The sequence below is a fragment of the Hordeum vulgare genome, chromosome 4H (assembly GCF_904849725.1).
Source record: "Hordeum vulgare subsp. vulgare chromosome 4H, MorexV3_pseudomolecules_assembly, whole genome shotgun sequence".
Taxonomy (NCBI): Eukaryota; Viridiplantae; Streptophyta; class Magnoliopsida; order Poales; family Poaceae; genus Hordeum; species Hordeum vulgare.
Window position 1 is genome coordinate 94,391,248 of NC_058521.1, and position 16,248 is coordinate 94,407,495.

Consider the following 16,248-nt stretch of genomic DNA (forward strand, 5'->3'; position numbering starts at 1 on the left):
CCGAGATTCTGGTTGTGTGTTGATGGATGTGATACAGGTGACGGTTAGTATAGGAGTTGTGTGCTATTACTCCTTGTATCGTGTACCAGATTGCATGAACAGATATTTCGGGAATTCTTAGGTGGGAATTCAAGTAGTTGCTTATAGGACAATCTTCCAACAAATGCATGATGTTAGGTTGGGGTTCGACATCTAGTGGATTCCTGTCCACGAAAATATCGGACGAAATCTTTCTCATGAGTTTGTTCTGGCTTGTTTCATAAGCCTCACCCTTTCTTTTGTTCGAATATGGTAATTCAAGTTGCTTCGATGTCAAGTGGTGTTTCAGATCTTTTCTAAGAGGTGTTCTCATATTTTTATGTGAGAGTGCAAATTCTTTTGCTCAATCAGTTGTCTTATCAATTCTTGTCAACCGGAGTCATCGTATCAATTCCATTCAACCGGTGTGTTTCTCTCCAAGTGAATTCATTCCTCTCCAATTTTGCAAGATCATTCTCTCATTTTATTCCGGAGTTCATCTCATCTAGCCCAAGTTGTATTTATTTTTTCCCACCCTCCCGCCCTTTTTCTTAGTGATTCAATTTTTATCCAGGAGTTTTTTTCGTTGTGCTTCCGCTGCTTGTTCTTTTCTCTCTTATCCGGTGATTCATTGTGAAGATTCTCAGGAGATTCGTGTCATATTTGTTCATTCTTGTCTTCCTTACCGGTGAATTTAATTCAGTTATCCATGGTCATCATATCCTTTTCGAACATTAAATTCTTTCCTATGTTGGGAATTCTTATGAGCCTATCTTGTTATTCATTCCTCTCTCTTTTTGTCCGGAGTGTTGAAGATATTTCAGAAGTCCTGATTCTCGATCCTTCAGTTATTTCGAGGTGCTAACCTCATCTAGTTCTCTTATACCGGTGCAATTTCTCTCCCTCTGAGCAATCTTTTCAATGGTGGTTTATTTGAGTGGGCCCATAACCCACAGGTTTTTCCCAGGATCTTATATAGCTCTGTAATCTTTCCGGAGGTCTTTAATTCTTTTCAACTATGACGTAAGTATGAATTTCATCAGTCTTATTACTTCTTCAAGATAAATTTGTATTAATTCTCATATTGGCTCAACCTTTCATTCTTCTTTATTCCGGAGTGTCTCATTAATTCTTGGTGGTGTTGTTCTCGTCATCATTCTCAGCTTGCAATCCGAAGGAGTGTTTCTCTCGAATCTTTGTCCATTCTTGTGAAGACTGTCATCTCAGCTTCGTGTATCCTCTCATTTGTTGTCAATCATGAGTAATCCCTTTCGTGTTATCCGGTGCTTCTCTGAGTTGTTTTTATTTCTCGTTCCTCCGAAGGCCATCATTTTAGAAGATTCTTCGTTCTCAGCTTTCAGCTTTCATCCTTAATTCTTCTCCATTGCTGTCTCTTCGTTCGTCTCTCGGTTATTCGGGTGCCTTGTTCTAGTTTTTCTCTTAGGTGGCTCATGATCTCTTCGTTCTCTTGTATCTCCATTAATTCGTGGTGTTCCCATTTATTTGCGAATTCTTACCGGTGCGTCCGTCAATTATGCCTCAAGTGGTGCTTATCTCTCTATCTCTTCAAGATTCTTTCAAGAGGAATAAGTTGTATGCTAAATCTGTTGCTTGTCATCAATTAAACTTGATGAAGAATTAGCATAACATAATTCTTATTCTTGTTCGTAGTAATCTGAATTCTTCTTCCGGAGTGGCTCATGATATCAATTCTTTTCTCAAGTGTTCTTATCTTTTCTTTTCCGGAGTTCTAAGTTTTATCAAGTATCTCTTTGTGAAGCTTCATCTAAATCTTGGTAAGGTCATAATCTTATTCTTTTCTACATTGATATCTTTGCATCATTCATTCGTATACGGAGGTCCTTCTTGGTGGTTCATCAAGGTTTCAATCCATTCTCAAGTGTTCTTCAAGATTCTTGTTGGAGAACCTCAAGTATCCTTTCTCTTGCATTTATATGTGCAATTGTTCTTCCTTTATCCTTTGAGGTGGTATTATAGCATTCTTGTTAGTGTAGGAGTCTCGAAGAGTCTTTCTTTCAAGAGTGAGATAATTAAATCCACCAATTCTTTGATCATGAGATATTTTCAACCCATGATTTCTTCAATGAGCTATCTTGGTTTGGATTCACCTAAAGCTTTTCCTATGGATTGTTGCTATCATGGTGCTTGTCATTAATCCAAGTTCTCAATGTATCCTCTTGGTGTAAGAAATTGGTCATATCTTGTTTCTCCCAAACAATCCTTGTTCTGTTAGTGGTTGGTTGTCACTTCGTTAGTTTGAAAAAGGTTTCCATAAGCCCACTTCTATATTCTTCTTTTCGTTGTTGTTTGTCCAACAACTCCGTCCAATTCTTCTCGCAAGGATGCTTGCCAAGTTCATTGGAGTTAGTAGTTGTCATTCTGTTCTTCGTTCTCTTCTTCCGTATGAGCTAGTTCATATTCTATTATTCCGGAGGCTTTGTGATATTGCTCTTTTGGGTCAATCTTGTTGTTCTACCAAGATCATGGTGTTCCCTTGCTCTATTTAGTTGTTTGTTATGAATATTGTCTATTTCTTCCTTCTTATAGAATTTTTTGTCCCATTTTCCTACCGAAGTGATGCCAAAATTTTCTGTGAATTCTTGCTTCTTTCTCATAACATTCCTCATCTCCTTGCAACTTTCAAGGATCATTGGTTTCACTCGTTTGTCAAAGAAGCAATTAAGTTTTTACCCCTTGTTTTTTCTCATCCTCTTCCCCCTTTCATTCTTGGATCTCGGGGCGAGATCCTCTTGTAGTGTAGGAGAGTTGTGACAGCCCGATGCCGACGTTCCAGAAGATTCCCCTTCTATTTCGTTTTCGTCGTGTGTCTATTTCCTTTTGTCACATCATCATCGCATCATTCGCATCATCTGCATTGCATCGGCGTCTCCGTTGCCGCCAGTTTTCAAAGCTTGCATCCGTTGTTAGTTGTCGGTTCCCGTTGTTGTCCGTTCTGAGCCCGACCACACACACACGCGCCCGCGACATCGTTTGAACCCTGTTTTAAAAGTGTGCGTAAAACTTTCTCTGATCGCGGTGAAACTTGGCATGCGGTCGTGATTAGTTATAGCCAGGCCGCCTATCGAATTCCGTCGCGATCGGAGTTCGTCTGGTAACCGAACGGTCGACCGTAGCGGCACCGTATTCGGTCTACCGTTGGACGTCTGTCGGTGTTTTAAAATTCGTTGCCGCGCCGCCAGTTCTCCCTCTCGTCCCTGGATATCCCCTCTACATGGCCTCGTAACAGTTCCCGCATTTGGCATTAGTCGAATCCGACCGCGCGGTTGAAACCGGGGCAGAATTTCGCAAAACCTAGCCCCCCCATTTGTCTATAAATAGCCCCCGGGTAATTTTAGACACAACCCTAGCCCTGCCTCGTTTTCCGTGGCCTCCACACACAACCACACACTCTCTCCCCTCAGCCTCCCACCAACCGCCGGGCCCGCCGAGCCCAGATCGGGCCCGCGCAGGCCCATCCGCCGCCGCCGCCGCCCTGTGTCTCCCTGGCCGAGGAGCTCCCTACTCCCGAGCGCCCCTCGCCGGAGGTCGTAGCCGCCCCGCGCCAGATCACCGTTGCCCCTCGCCGGAGGCCCTCGCCGGTCGCCGCCTCCCGTGCCGCCCTCGCCGCACCGTCCCTGGCCGACGCCCACTGCCAGCCATGCCCCGGTCAACGGAACGAGCGCTGCAACTTCTTCCCCGTCGCCAGATCGAGCCGCCGCCTCGCCGTGCACTGCAGGCTAGATCTGCCACCGCCCGAGGCCACGGTCTCTTGCGCGGGCCCGTCGCCGCCCTGGCCCCAAGTCCCTGCTGCCGGCCAGTCGAGTCCCGCCGCCATCGAGCCATGGCCTCGATCGGATCGGGAGGGCACGAGGGGCTGCCGCTCGCCCCGAGCGTTGACCGGCCTCCCGTGGCCAGCGCGTCGCTCGCCCAGGCCGGCCACGTCCCACAGCGGCCCAGCGCCCCGAGCCGCCGACCCAGCTCCACAGCCGCCTCGGCCCACCAGCAGCAGCAGCCCCAGGCCCAGTGCACCAGCCCAAGCCGCCTTCCTCGGCCTGCTCCTCTCCACTCCTGGGCCAAGGCCCGCTAGGTGAGATCCCCCAGCCCCTTTAAATTACGCATAGGCGCCTCTTAGTTATTTACGCCTCAGTTTCAGCCCAGTAGCCATTATAGGATTTACTTTCGGAATTACAATTAATTCCAGAAAATAGACGATATTAAAACGTCCATAACTTTTATTCCGTTAGTCGGATCGGAACGTGTATTATACGGTTTTCGTGTAGTTTTACGCGTAGATTACGTTGGTGCAACTAGGGTATTTGTTTTTTGTAGTTTAGCGTGCCTAATGCATAGATGTACGTGATGTCCCAATAGGATATAGTCCGTATTAATTTCTCGTGCGTGTCCGTATAGCCCGAATGCCGTATTAGAAATGCCCATGTTTTAGGAACCATTTTTCATGTATTTTAGTGCGGTCATTTGTATTTTTGCGTGTAGGGAATTGCCGCTAGTTTATTGTTTCGTATCTAGGTTATTATCTCGCATTTATGTGTGGCATTATTTTTGTGTTGCAACCCCACATATTTTATATGTTTCCGGGGTAGAAAAATCCATGGGATTTTTCTGTGCAATTAGTTTTAGCTTTTGAGCAAAATAGTTCGCGTGATATTTGGCCATGTTGCCCAATTGTTTGATTCGTAGGATTTATTCCGTGCTTCATTTGAAGGAGTTGTCAACTAGAGAGTTGATCTTGGATGTTTTGTCTAGCCCTTCGTATTTTTGGTTGCAATAGATATGCATGTTTAGGAGTGGTTTACTTGCTCTCAAGTTGCTAGAAATAGTGCTGATTTGGAGGTGCTGAAATATTTCTAAGTCTGGAATCTGTTATATTTTGTTGCTGTCTTGTCTTGCTTGTATCTTTTGATCTGTAGCTCTTTTGAGGTTGGTCCAATGGAGTTAGTTGTAGCCCTTGTGTTTCTCTAGCATGCTGTGAATTTTCATGACATTTGGAGTCCTGTAGCTATAGGTTTTGCTGATGTCAATATGCCTTCAGATCGAAAACTGCAGCTTCAAAAACTGCTATTTTCACTAAGTCTGAAATAGTGTGTGGAAAGCCATTTTGTGACTTCTTTTCCTAGTGTTCCTTGCTGCCATGCTAGTTGTTGTTAGTTGTTTTTAGTAGTGCTTCTTGCCCTCTTTCGTGTCATGCCTTGCTTGAGTTTATCGGAGTAGTGTAGCCCGTAGTTGTGGGGCGTAGAAAATGCTATGTGGCTGATTTTGGCAGATTGTAGTGATTTCTTGTTTTGCTCGTAGTTGTTGAACCATAGCTCTAATTTGATCATGTCCTATATGAAACTTTCTTAGAATCTCGTGTAGTTTCATTTTCTCTTGCTGGTTGTATGTGTTGAAGTGCTCGTGACCGTCGTTGCACACATATTGCATACATGCCTTCATATCTTGCGGTGCTTGTAACTTTTGATCCGTAGCTCCGTTGGAGATGTTCTCTATGTGTAAATTGCTTGTAACAACGCGTAGAATCACGTGAACCTATTTGTTTTTCTATTTAACAACTAACTAAATGTATTAGTTCAGATCTGGACAGAATTGTAAATTAACATGTGAGGTCGTCTCGGATGTGCTATATGTCATTTCCGACCTCATTTAAAATGCCTAGATAGTTAGTTTAATTGCGCTTCACCTCTTGCCATGTTTAACCACATTTAATATTGCCGTGTATCTAATCGGGATAGAACTAAATAATTAAACATGGAGTTTTGTCAATATGCAACTCGTTGCATATTGAACTTCACTTAATGTGTAGTGTTTGATTGTGTGAATTGTCATGCCGTGACTTGCATGTATTCAGCTGCTCATGCATCATATGTGTTGTGCATCATGTGGTGAATTCCGTGTGTTGATTTGTGTTTCCGGTTTGCTTTGTCTCGATAGAGTTCCGCAACGTGCCGGATTGTGAGGACCCGTTCGACTACGTCGGTTCGTCTGCTTCACGGAGTCATTCTTCTTCCAAGCGGGATCTCAGACAAGATGACCATTTCCCCAGATACCATTACTATCATTGCCATGCTAGTTTTACCGTTTCTACCGTTTATGTCCCGTTGCCTACCACATGTTAAATATGAGCCTCTCAAAAAATGCCATGATAACCTTCAACCTGTTCGACCTAGCAAACCACTGATTGGCTATGTTACCGCTTGCTTAACCCTGTGTAGCGTTGCTAGTTGCAGGTGCAGTTGTTTCCATGTGACTACATGGGTTCCTTGTCATATCACCATATTAATGCTATTTAATTTAATGCACCTATATACTTGGTAAAAGGTAGAAGGCTCGGCCTTTCTAGCCTGGTGTTTTGTTCCACCTTTGCCCCCTTAGTTTCGGCTACCGGTGTTATGTTCCATAAATGAGCGCTCCTAACACGATCGGGGTTGTTATGGGGACCCCCTTGATAATTCGTTTTAGATTAAAGCTGGTCTGGCAAGGCCCAACATTGGTACTATTTGCCCAACATAAAAATTTGATAATACTGAAATGCATAGGGAGTTAGCGCTACCCGAGGAGTAATTATACATAATACAGGGAGGGCCAGTGCTGGTCCAAAACAGAGCAGCTTACTAACGCTACCCGGGGAAACTCGGCGTCTGGCGTGGTAACCATCGCTCATCCGTCGTGTCCTGAGAACGAGATACGTGGATCCTATCGGGATCGTCGACATGCCGGGCGGCCTTGCTGGATTAGTTTTACCTTTGACGAGATATCTTGTGCATCGGGATTCCGGTGATGCTTTGGGTAATCTCAGAGTTGAGGTTTTCGACTAGGGAATCCGACGAGATCGCGAGTTTCGTGATTGAGGATTTCTATGCGGCTTGTGGTAATTTGTGATGGACTAGTTGGAGCACCCCTGTAGGGTTAAATCTTTTCGGAAAGCCGTGCCCGCGGTTATGTGGTAACGTGGAAACTTTGTTTAACACTGGTTCTAGATAACTTGAAGTTAACTTAACTAAAACATGCCAACTGTGTGCGTAACCGTGACTGTCTCTTTCATGAGTTCTTACTTCGATCAAGGACACGGTGGGGTTATGTTTGATGTAGGTAGGTGTTCAGGATCATTCATTTGATCTTCAGTAGTTCACGTCCGCTATGCGTAGATCTTCCCCCTCTTATTTCTTGTACTCGTAAGTTAGCCACCAAATATATGCTTAGCCGCTGCTGCAACCTCACCACTTAACCATGCCTCACCCATTAAGCTTTGCTAGTCTTGATACCTTTGGAAATGAGATTGTTGAGTCCCCTGTGGCTCACAGATTACTACAACACAAGTTGCAGGTACAGGTAAAGGTTACTTGATGCGAGCGCGTTGATTGTTCATTTGGAGTTTCTTCTTCTCCTTCTTCTTCATCGATCTAGGATGGGTTCCAGGCCGGCAGCCTAGGATAGCAAGGATGGACGTCGTTCTTCTTTTCTCGTTTGTTTTCATCCGTAGTCGGACCCTGTGTAACATCCCAATTTTCGTAAATTCGGATGTTAATAGATCATTCATTTGCATCCCACATTTTATGCATCATTGTGTTCCTCTGAAAAATTTTATCGTTATGTGACTGCAGGCAATTTATCGGAGCGGAGATAATATGACTTCTCCCCTGTGAGTTAAAGTCATCATTTTTGTTTTTTGCAAATTTTTCCAAACTCCGAATTATTTTAGTCGAGTTTTTTTTTTCGATCGCGTTGTGTGATCCTAGTGCATAAAACTTTTTTTTAGTTGCATTAGGTGGAACTAGGGTTCCTATATATATTATATATGTATTAGTTGTATAAGTATTTTGTTTTCCTAAGTATTCTAGCGCATATATGTATATTAGTACTTTTTTTTTCCTAGTATTTTGTTAGCTAGGAAAATATATTTTTTCTGTTTTGTTTTGTTTTTTTTTATTTCTTTTTGTTGCTGCTGTTTGTTTGTTTTCTTTTCAAAAAAAAAAAAAAAACAGCCCAGCCACCCCATGCATGCACGCATGCCTTGCATGCAGCCTCCCCCACGTCCCCAATCTCTCTCCCTCCCCACGTCTCCTCTTTCCTTTTTTCTTCTCTCCCTCCCCACGTCTCCTCCTTCCTATTTTCTCTCCCTTTTCCTTATTTCTCTCTTCCTTCTTTCTCCTCCCTCTCTTTCCTATTTTTCTCTCCCATGATCTCCTTCCCAAAGTTCTCCCTCTCCTTCCTTTCTACTCTCCTCCCCTAAGCCTATATAAACCCCCCCCCACCTCCACCTCTCCCCAACCCTAGCCGCCGTCTCTCCACCGCCGCCTCCACAAGCCGCCGTCGGCGCCTCACCCCACCGCCGCCCTAGCCGCCGCCGCGAGCAGCGGCAGCCGCCCGAAAGCTGCTGCACCTCGGCCTCGCCGCGGAGGAGGAGCCCTCCCCGAACTCTCTCTCCACCGCCGCCTCTTCCCCGCGGAGGAGGAACCTCACCGCCGCCGCCCGACGCCCCACCGCCCGGAGCTACTCCCTCCTTCCTCGCCGGCCATCTCTTTTCTTGCCGGTGCAACACCTCCAGCAGCAGGTAGCAACCTCTCTCTCTCTATTTCATGCACTCCATCTCAGCCATTAGAAGCTTGCCACGTGTGCCTCTCATTAGCACTAGCAGTTTCGTAATTTCTGTCCAGATTTCGAAAACAGAAACTTTCAATCTTGTTTTGATCACAACTTTTTATCCCTACGTCCAATGACACTGATTCTTTTTCCAGTAGCTCACAAATTTCCTGTAGTTTTTAAAAATATATAATGTTTATGTGTTTGGAATTTTTAAATATAAGTTAGAGCAGATTTAGTTTAAACACCGTTTTGCCTATTCCAGGAGTTTGAAAAATGATATTGAGTTGATTCTTTTTGCTGCAGTTTTCTAGTGATAAAACCTTACTGTAGTAGAATTTTCAGAATTTTCCAAGTATTTTTACTGGTGTTTTCAACAGAAACAAGTTTCTGTCCTACCGACGCGCGATAAAATTCTTTTGCGTAGTCGTTTGCCAATCATTGCATGTGATGTTATTTTTACTCGTGGCATGATTGAATTGCTTATGGTGTGCTTTGTGTTTGTATCGGTAGATCATCCGGAGTGCGAAGCGTGTTACTTAGAGACGCTCGAGCGGGACAACTATCATCAAGGCAAGTCATCTTTGATCATGTTATTTTTACCTATGTTTTCAATGCATAGTAGATCACCTTCTTTGCCCTAATTGCATGCTGCCTAGGTACTTGGAAACTTTAGTCATAGGTGTAGTATCATGTGGTAGGAACACCAACACCCCGATACTTGGCCCCGGGACGACAATGTTATATATGCTATGCTCTAGTAGACGGGTTATCGGTTGAGTGTATTCCACGAGTGATGCGAGGTTGATATAATAATCAAGACCGGACTAAGACAAGATTTTCAAGACCTCGGACGCAATGCAACACTGGGTGAAGGACGGTTGATCGGCTCCCTGGAAAACCCAGTGGATGCCCGGGATGCTGGAGAGGCCATGTCATCCTGCGGAAAGCTTCACCCAGGCTCAAAGGGACGGACGGAGACTTCAAGACTCAAGGCTTACCTGCACAGCCACAAGTCATTATGGGCTCTGGCTTGGTTGGACAATGCGGCGACTCTGGACAGGCGGTGCTAGTAGATGTAGACGAACGGTAGGAATGGATGGGCACCGACAGGGATTCAGAGGGACCCGTTGAAAGACCATGTTTTGATCATCCGGTCTTCAAACACCCTGAAGTGCGAGGACAAACCCGGAGGCGATCAAATCTTGTGGGGAACGTGTGCAAAACTCTGCAGAGTACTCAACCTAATCGATTAGCCGTGTCCACGGTCATGGACAACTTGAGCCGAAGGCATTGAATTTCCCCTGAACTCTCGACACAACTTAATAATGATGTGGGTGTTAACAACTATTCGGGTACGAGAATTGGTTGGCGGAACCATCTCGTTAACAACAAACTATGTAGTAATATTTTGCTTTCAAACCCTTTTGTTGTAGGATAAAACTAGCTTTATGCAAAAACTTAGCTCCACCGGCCAAATATGCATGTAGAGATAGTGATTATTTTACTCCCTCTCTTGATTTGCCAGCATATTCAATATGCTGACCTACACGGCTGCAACGTATCATGTTGTAGAGTACTTTTCCGACCAGGAGTGAGGTTACCGTTCTACGCTCAGCGACATGCCCTTGGAGTCGGATGGACTCGTCTACCTGATGCTTCCGCTTAGTCTTCGTTAGATAATCTCATGAGTTGGCCTTCAGCCACTTTATTGTACTCCTTTATTGTAATAAAGTACTCTTTATGAGATTTCGATTAATAAAGCTGTGTGATTGCACTCTTGAATATATACATTATGTACTGTGTGTGTACCAGCATGATCTTGGGATGGTACAGAAACACCAGAGGCTTGACTCGTTGAGTCGGGTCGCTACAGAAATGGTATTCAGAGCACACGCTGACCTTAGGACGTAACCTCTAGGAATGGAAAAGCCTTAGGATGAAAACTATTTTCTCTAAAATCTTCTATTTCCTCTTCTGATCATTTCTGACTTCTCTCCGATTTTCCAATGTTTAGATGGCCACCTTCATCCCTGTTATGTTCACGGAGTTTTGCCAGCCCGACACCACTATGCCGTTCGGAAAAGAGCTGGTGCAGATCACCAAAGACTTGAGGATTGCTGTGCCGACTATCACAGGGAAGCCAACTTCATCTTACCCGGAGGATTCATGCTACAGGATCGAGGTGCATATTCCCGGAAGGACATTCGAGCCGCGCACTGAGCCGATGGATTTCAAGTTCATCGCACCCAGCTGGATTCTCGGAAGGGACATGGCGATCCATTGTGCACTCGGACGTATCAAGGATAAATACAAAGGCTGCCCTATTTCTCCAGACCTATTCGTTGTATCCTGGAGAAATGAAGACGGAGACATCATCTCAAGCAAGACCAACGACGCTCTCTTATCTTATGCCCAGACCTTGGAGAAGCACAGCGTAACTCTAGAGTATCACGCGATCAAGGACGCCAAGAAGATCAAGCAACTGTCACTCCGCGAGCTTGAGCTTGAAGATGCAGCCCAGGAAGCCCACTATGAGCATGAGCTGGAAGTGAAGGACTTTCTGGAGCGGATCGAGAAGCTGAAGACTCGAGTTGCATACCTGGAGGAGGAACTGGACATGGGCGAGAACCTTCATCCCGAAGGAGACGTAGCCCCCGTGATCAGCAACGACGAGGACTATGAAGAAAGCTCCACCGAAGGACCCGACACTATGCTATTTTGAGGAGGACACTTAGACTAGACCACCAATTTTTACTTTATCGTTTTACGTTTTAGGTCGATGTTTAGGATTATCGATTTTGTATCCTCGTGTGAACCTTTGTGATGTTTGAATAAAATGTGTGGTGTGATATTTGTGTGTTGCATTCATATGGGTAGTGTAATTCCTCTAGACCATTGTTCTATGCTAATCTCACCCCTCTACAAACATCAGATGCCTCCAAGACGCGCCCCTACCTCCAACTTTCCGCCAGAACTCACCCAGTTGATCCAGCAACAAAACACCCTGATGCAACTGATCATCCAGAACCAGAACAACAACAACCATCATCCACCCCAGGCCGACAACCTTACCCGTTTTCTGAGGTTGAACCCTCCAACTTTCTCCAGCAGCATTGAGCCCATTGTGGCAGATGATTGGCTTCGCAAGATGGAGCGTGAGCTCGTCACCGCTGGTTGTTCTGAAGCTGAGAAGGTGCGTTTTGCCGCGCATCAACTTGAAGGCCCTGCAGCTGCTTGGTGGGAGAACTAGACCACCACTTATCCCATTGCTGGAGTCACTTGGGAGCAATTCAAGCAAGCCTTCCGCACCGCGCATGTCTCAGCTGGTGCAATGAGTCTGAAGAAGCGTGAGTTTCGCAACTTACGCCAGGGGAGTCGCACTGTGGCCCAGTACGTTGATGATTTCAGCATGCTCGCCCGTTATGCACCCGGAGATGTGGCCGATGATGCGGCCAAGCAGGAGAAGTTCTTGGAAGGACTGAATGATGAGCTGAGCATTCAGTTGATGGTAGCCACTTTCAACAACTACCAGGAGCTGGTTGATAAGGCCCTCATCTTGGAGGGGAAACATCAGCAGATGGAGAACCGCAAGCGAAAGTATGGGGTTGGAAAGTTCAACTCCGGCACTCAGCAGAAGCCTCGCTACACCCCTTATCCAGGGAATGCCGGGACTGGATCCGGTAAGTTTGGAGGACACGTTCAGCATAACCACCCTGTGCACAACCATGGAGGCCACAACCATGGAGGAAATGGGAACCACCGCAACAACAGCAACTTCAAGAATGGCGGTACTGGCACTCAGCAGAATTCAACTCCAGCTCAGAAGGATCTGACTCACATCACTTGCTTCAAGTGTCAGAAGAAGGGACACTATGCCACTGACTGTCCCCAGAACAAGCAGGGAAATGGAAACGGCAACGGCAACTCTGCAGCAAAGAAGCCCAATCCTTTTCCTCGAGCTCAGGTGAACCACCTTGATGTGGAAGAGGTCTATGATCACCCCGATACTGTGGTTGGTAAGTTTTTGCTAAATTCACATCCAGTATTGGTACTTTTTGATTCTGGTGCAACGCATTCATTCATATCAAGGGTAGTTGTGGAAAAGTATAGTTTGCCAACTAGAACCCTCAGCCAACCTATTAAGGTCAGTTCCCCAGGAGGCATGATGACAGCCGGGATAGGATGCCATGCTTTGAGTCTCAACATCGGGAACCATAATTTCCCCACCGACCTCATCGTATTAGAGTCCCAGGGATTGGATGTAATCCTAGGCATGGATTGGATGGCCAAGTATGAAGGGAATATCGATTGTGCCCTTAAGTCTATTTTGCTCACCACCCCCGAGCAGAAGCGGATTAAGTACGTGTCTCAGCGCCCGACACGGAGTAAGCGAGTAAACTCTCTCACGGGAGTAGTCCAGGAGGAGGTACCAATCGTACAGGAGTATCCAGATGTATTTCCGGAAGAATTGCCGGGCATGCCACCCGATAGAGAGATTGAGTTCTTGATTGAGCTATTACCCGGAACAGCCCCGATATCCAAGAGACCCTATCGGATGCCCGCAAATGACTTGATAGAAATCAAGAAGCAAATTAAAGAGTTATTGGACAAAGGGTATATTCGCCCAAGTTCTTCACCTTGGGGAGCCCCAGTGCTCTTGGTTGAAAAGAAGGACAAGTCCCTGAGAATGGTTGTCGATTATCGTGCATTGAACGATGTGACCATCAAGAACAAGTACCCCTTGCCGATGATCAACGATCTGTTTGATCAGTTAGTTGGAGCTCGCATATTCTCAAAGATCGATCTTCGATCCGGGTATCATCAGTTAAAGATTCGTGAACAGGATATACCCAAGACAGCCTTTACCACTCGGTACGGCTTGTATGAGTACACGGTCATGTCATTTGGACTGACTAATGCTCCGGCATATTTTATGAATCTGATGAACAAGGTATTTATGGAGTACTTGGACAAGTTTGTCGTGGTGTTCATCGATGACATACTGATATTCTCCAAGAACGAAGAGGAACACAAGGAACATCTGCGTCTAGTTCTGGAGAAGCTTCGAGAGCATAAGCTATATGCAAAGTTCAGCAAATGTGAGTTTTGGTTGAAGGAAGTCGGATTTCTCGGACATGTCATCTCAGGAGAAGGCATAGCAGTGGACCCTGCCAAGGTCGCAGCAGTCACCGAATGGGTAGCACCCACTTCAGTCAAGGAGATCCGCAGTTTCCTCGGACTTGCCGGATATTACCGGAGGTTCATTGAGAATTTCTCAAAGATTGCCAAGCCCATGACAGGGTTATTGAAGAAGGAATCCAAGTATGTTTGGACTGAGGATTGTGAAACCAGTTTTCAAGAGCTGAAGAAACGTCTTGTGACAGCCCCAGTGCTGATATTGCCGAACATTCAGAAGGATTTCCAGGTTTACTGTGATGCTTCTCGTCAAGGACTTGGAGGAGTGCTCATGCAAGAAGGCAAAGTTGTAGCCTATGCATCCAGACAGCTCAGACCTCATGAGTTGAATTATGCCACACATGACTTGGAACTAGCTGCCGTAGTGCACGCTCTCAAGACCTGGAGACATTTCCTGATCGGAAATAGTTGTGATGTTTACACTGATCACAAGAGCCTGAAATATATCTTCACGCAGAAGGAGTTGAACCTCAGACAGAGGCGATGGCTAGAGTTGATCAAGGACTACGACATGAGATTGCATTATCACCCAGGCAAGGCAAATGTTGTAGCCGATGCGTTGAGCCGCAAGAGTTATGTGAACACGCTCACAGCGGGAGGATTACCCCAGGAGTTAGTCGATGATCTCCGAGATCTCAAATTGGAGATAGTTCCAAGAGGATTTGTTGCCACACTGGAAATTCAGTCTACTTTGACGGAAAAGATCCGTGAAGCACAGAAAGCTGACAAAGAGATAGCTGAGATTAAGCAGAAAATGGAAGACGGGAAAGCTAAAGGTTTTCGTGAGGATGAACACGGAACTTTATGGTTTGAGGATCGCATCTATGTGCCCAATGATCCCAAACTCAGGAAGTTGATACTTCAGGAAGCTCATGATTCCCCGTACTCGATACACCCCGGTAACACCAAGATGTATCTGGATCTGAAAGAAAGTTTCTGGTGGACAGGATTGAAGAAAGACATTGCCGAGTACGTAGCTATATGCGATGTTTGTCAGCGAGTAAAAGCCGAGCATCAGAAGCCAGCAGGTTTGCTCCAACCTCTGCCGATACCCGAATGGAAATGGGAAAATCTTGGTATGGACTTCATCACAGGATTACCTCGGACCCGTTCTGGCTATGATTCTATTTGGGTTGTGGTCGATCGGTTGACCAAGGTAGCTCACTTCATTCCGGTGAAGACTACCTACACTAGTGCCAAGCTGGCCAAGATTTATATGACGAGGATCGTATGTCTGCACGGAGTACCAAAGAGCATTGTGTCTGATAGAGGGACTCAGTTCACATCAAAATTTTGGCACCAACTGCACGAAACCTTGGGAACAAGATTGGAGTTCAGCACAGCATTTCACCCGCAGACAGATGGACAGACCGAGAGAGTTAATCAAATTCTGGAAGACATGTTGAGAGCTTGCGCACTAGACTATGGGTCTAGTTGGGATGACAATTTACCGTATGCCGAGTTCTCATACAACAACAGCTACCAGACCAGTCTGAAGATGGCCCCTTTCGAAGCTCTATACGGAAGGAGGTGCAGAACACCATTGACGTGGGATGGAGTTGGCGACCGACAACTTTTTTGTCCCGACCTCATCCGAGATTCTGAAGAGAAGGTCAAGCTTATTCGTGACCGACTCAAGATAGCTCAGTCCAGGCAGAAGAGTTATGCCGACAGCAAACGCAAGGAAGTAACATACGAAGTGGGAGATCGAGCATATCTTCGGGTGTCTCCACTTCGAGGAATCAAGAGATTCGGTGTGAAAGGAAAACTAGCACCACGTTTCATTGGCCCCTACAAAATTCTTGAACGTAGAGGCGAAGTTGCATACAAACTGGAACTGCCGGAAGGATTGTCCGGAGTTCATGATGTCTTCCATGTTTCCCAGTTGAAGAAATGCCACGCTGAGATGGCCGATGTTCCGTTGAGAGATACAGTGCCCCTAGAGGCCATACAGCTTGACAGCGATCTGACGTATGAGGAGAAACCCGTCCGAATTCTCGAGACCGCCAACAGAGTTACCCGCAGCAAGATCATCAAGTTCTGCAAGGTGTTGTGGAGCCACCACACCGAGGAAGAAGCCACCTGGGAACGAGAAGAGGATCTTCGTCGAGACCAGCCGCACCTATTTTCTAGTCAACCCGAATCTCGAGGGCGAGATTCATCTTAAGGTGGGTAGGTTTGTAACATCCCAATTTTCGTAAATTCGGATGTTAATAGATCATTCATTTGCATCCCACATTTTATGCATCATTGTGTTCCTCTGAAAAATTTTATCGTTATGTGACTGCAGGCAATTTATCGGAGCAGAGATAATATGACTTCTCCCCTGTGAGTTAAAGTCATCATTTTTGATTTTTGCAAATTTTTCCAAACTCCGAATTATTTTAGTCGAGTTTTTTTTCGATCGCGTTGTGT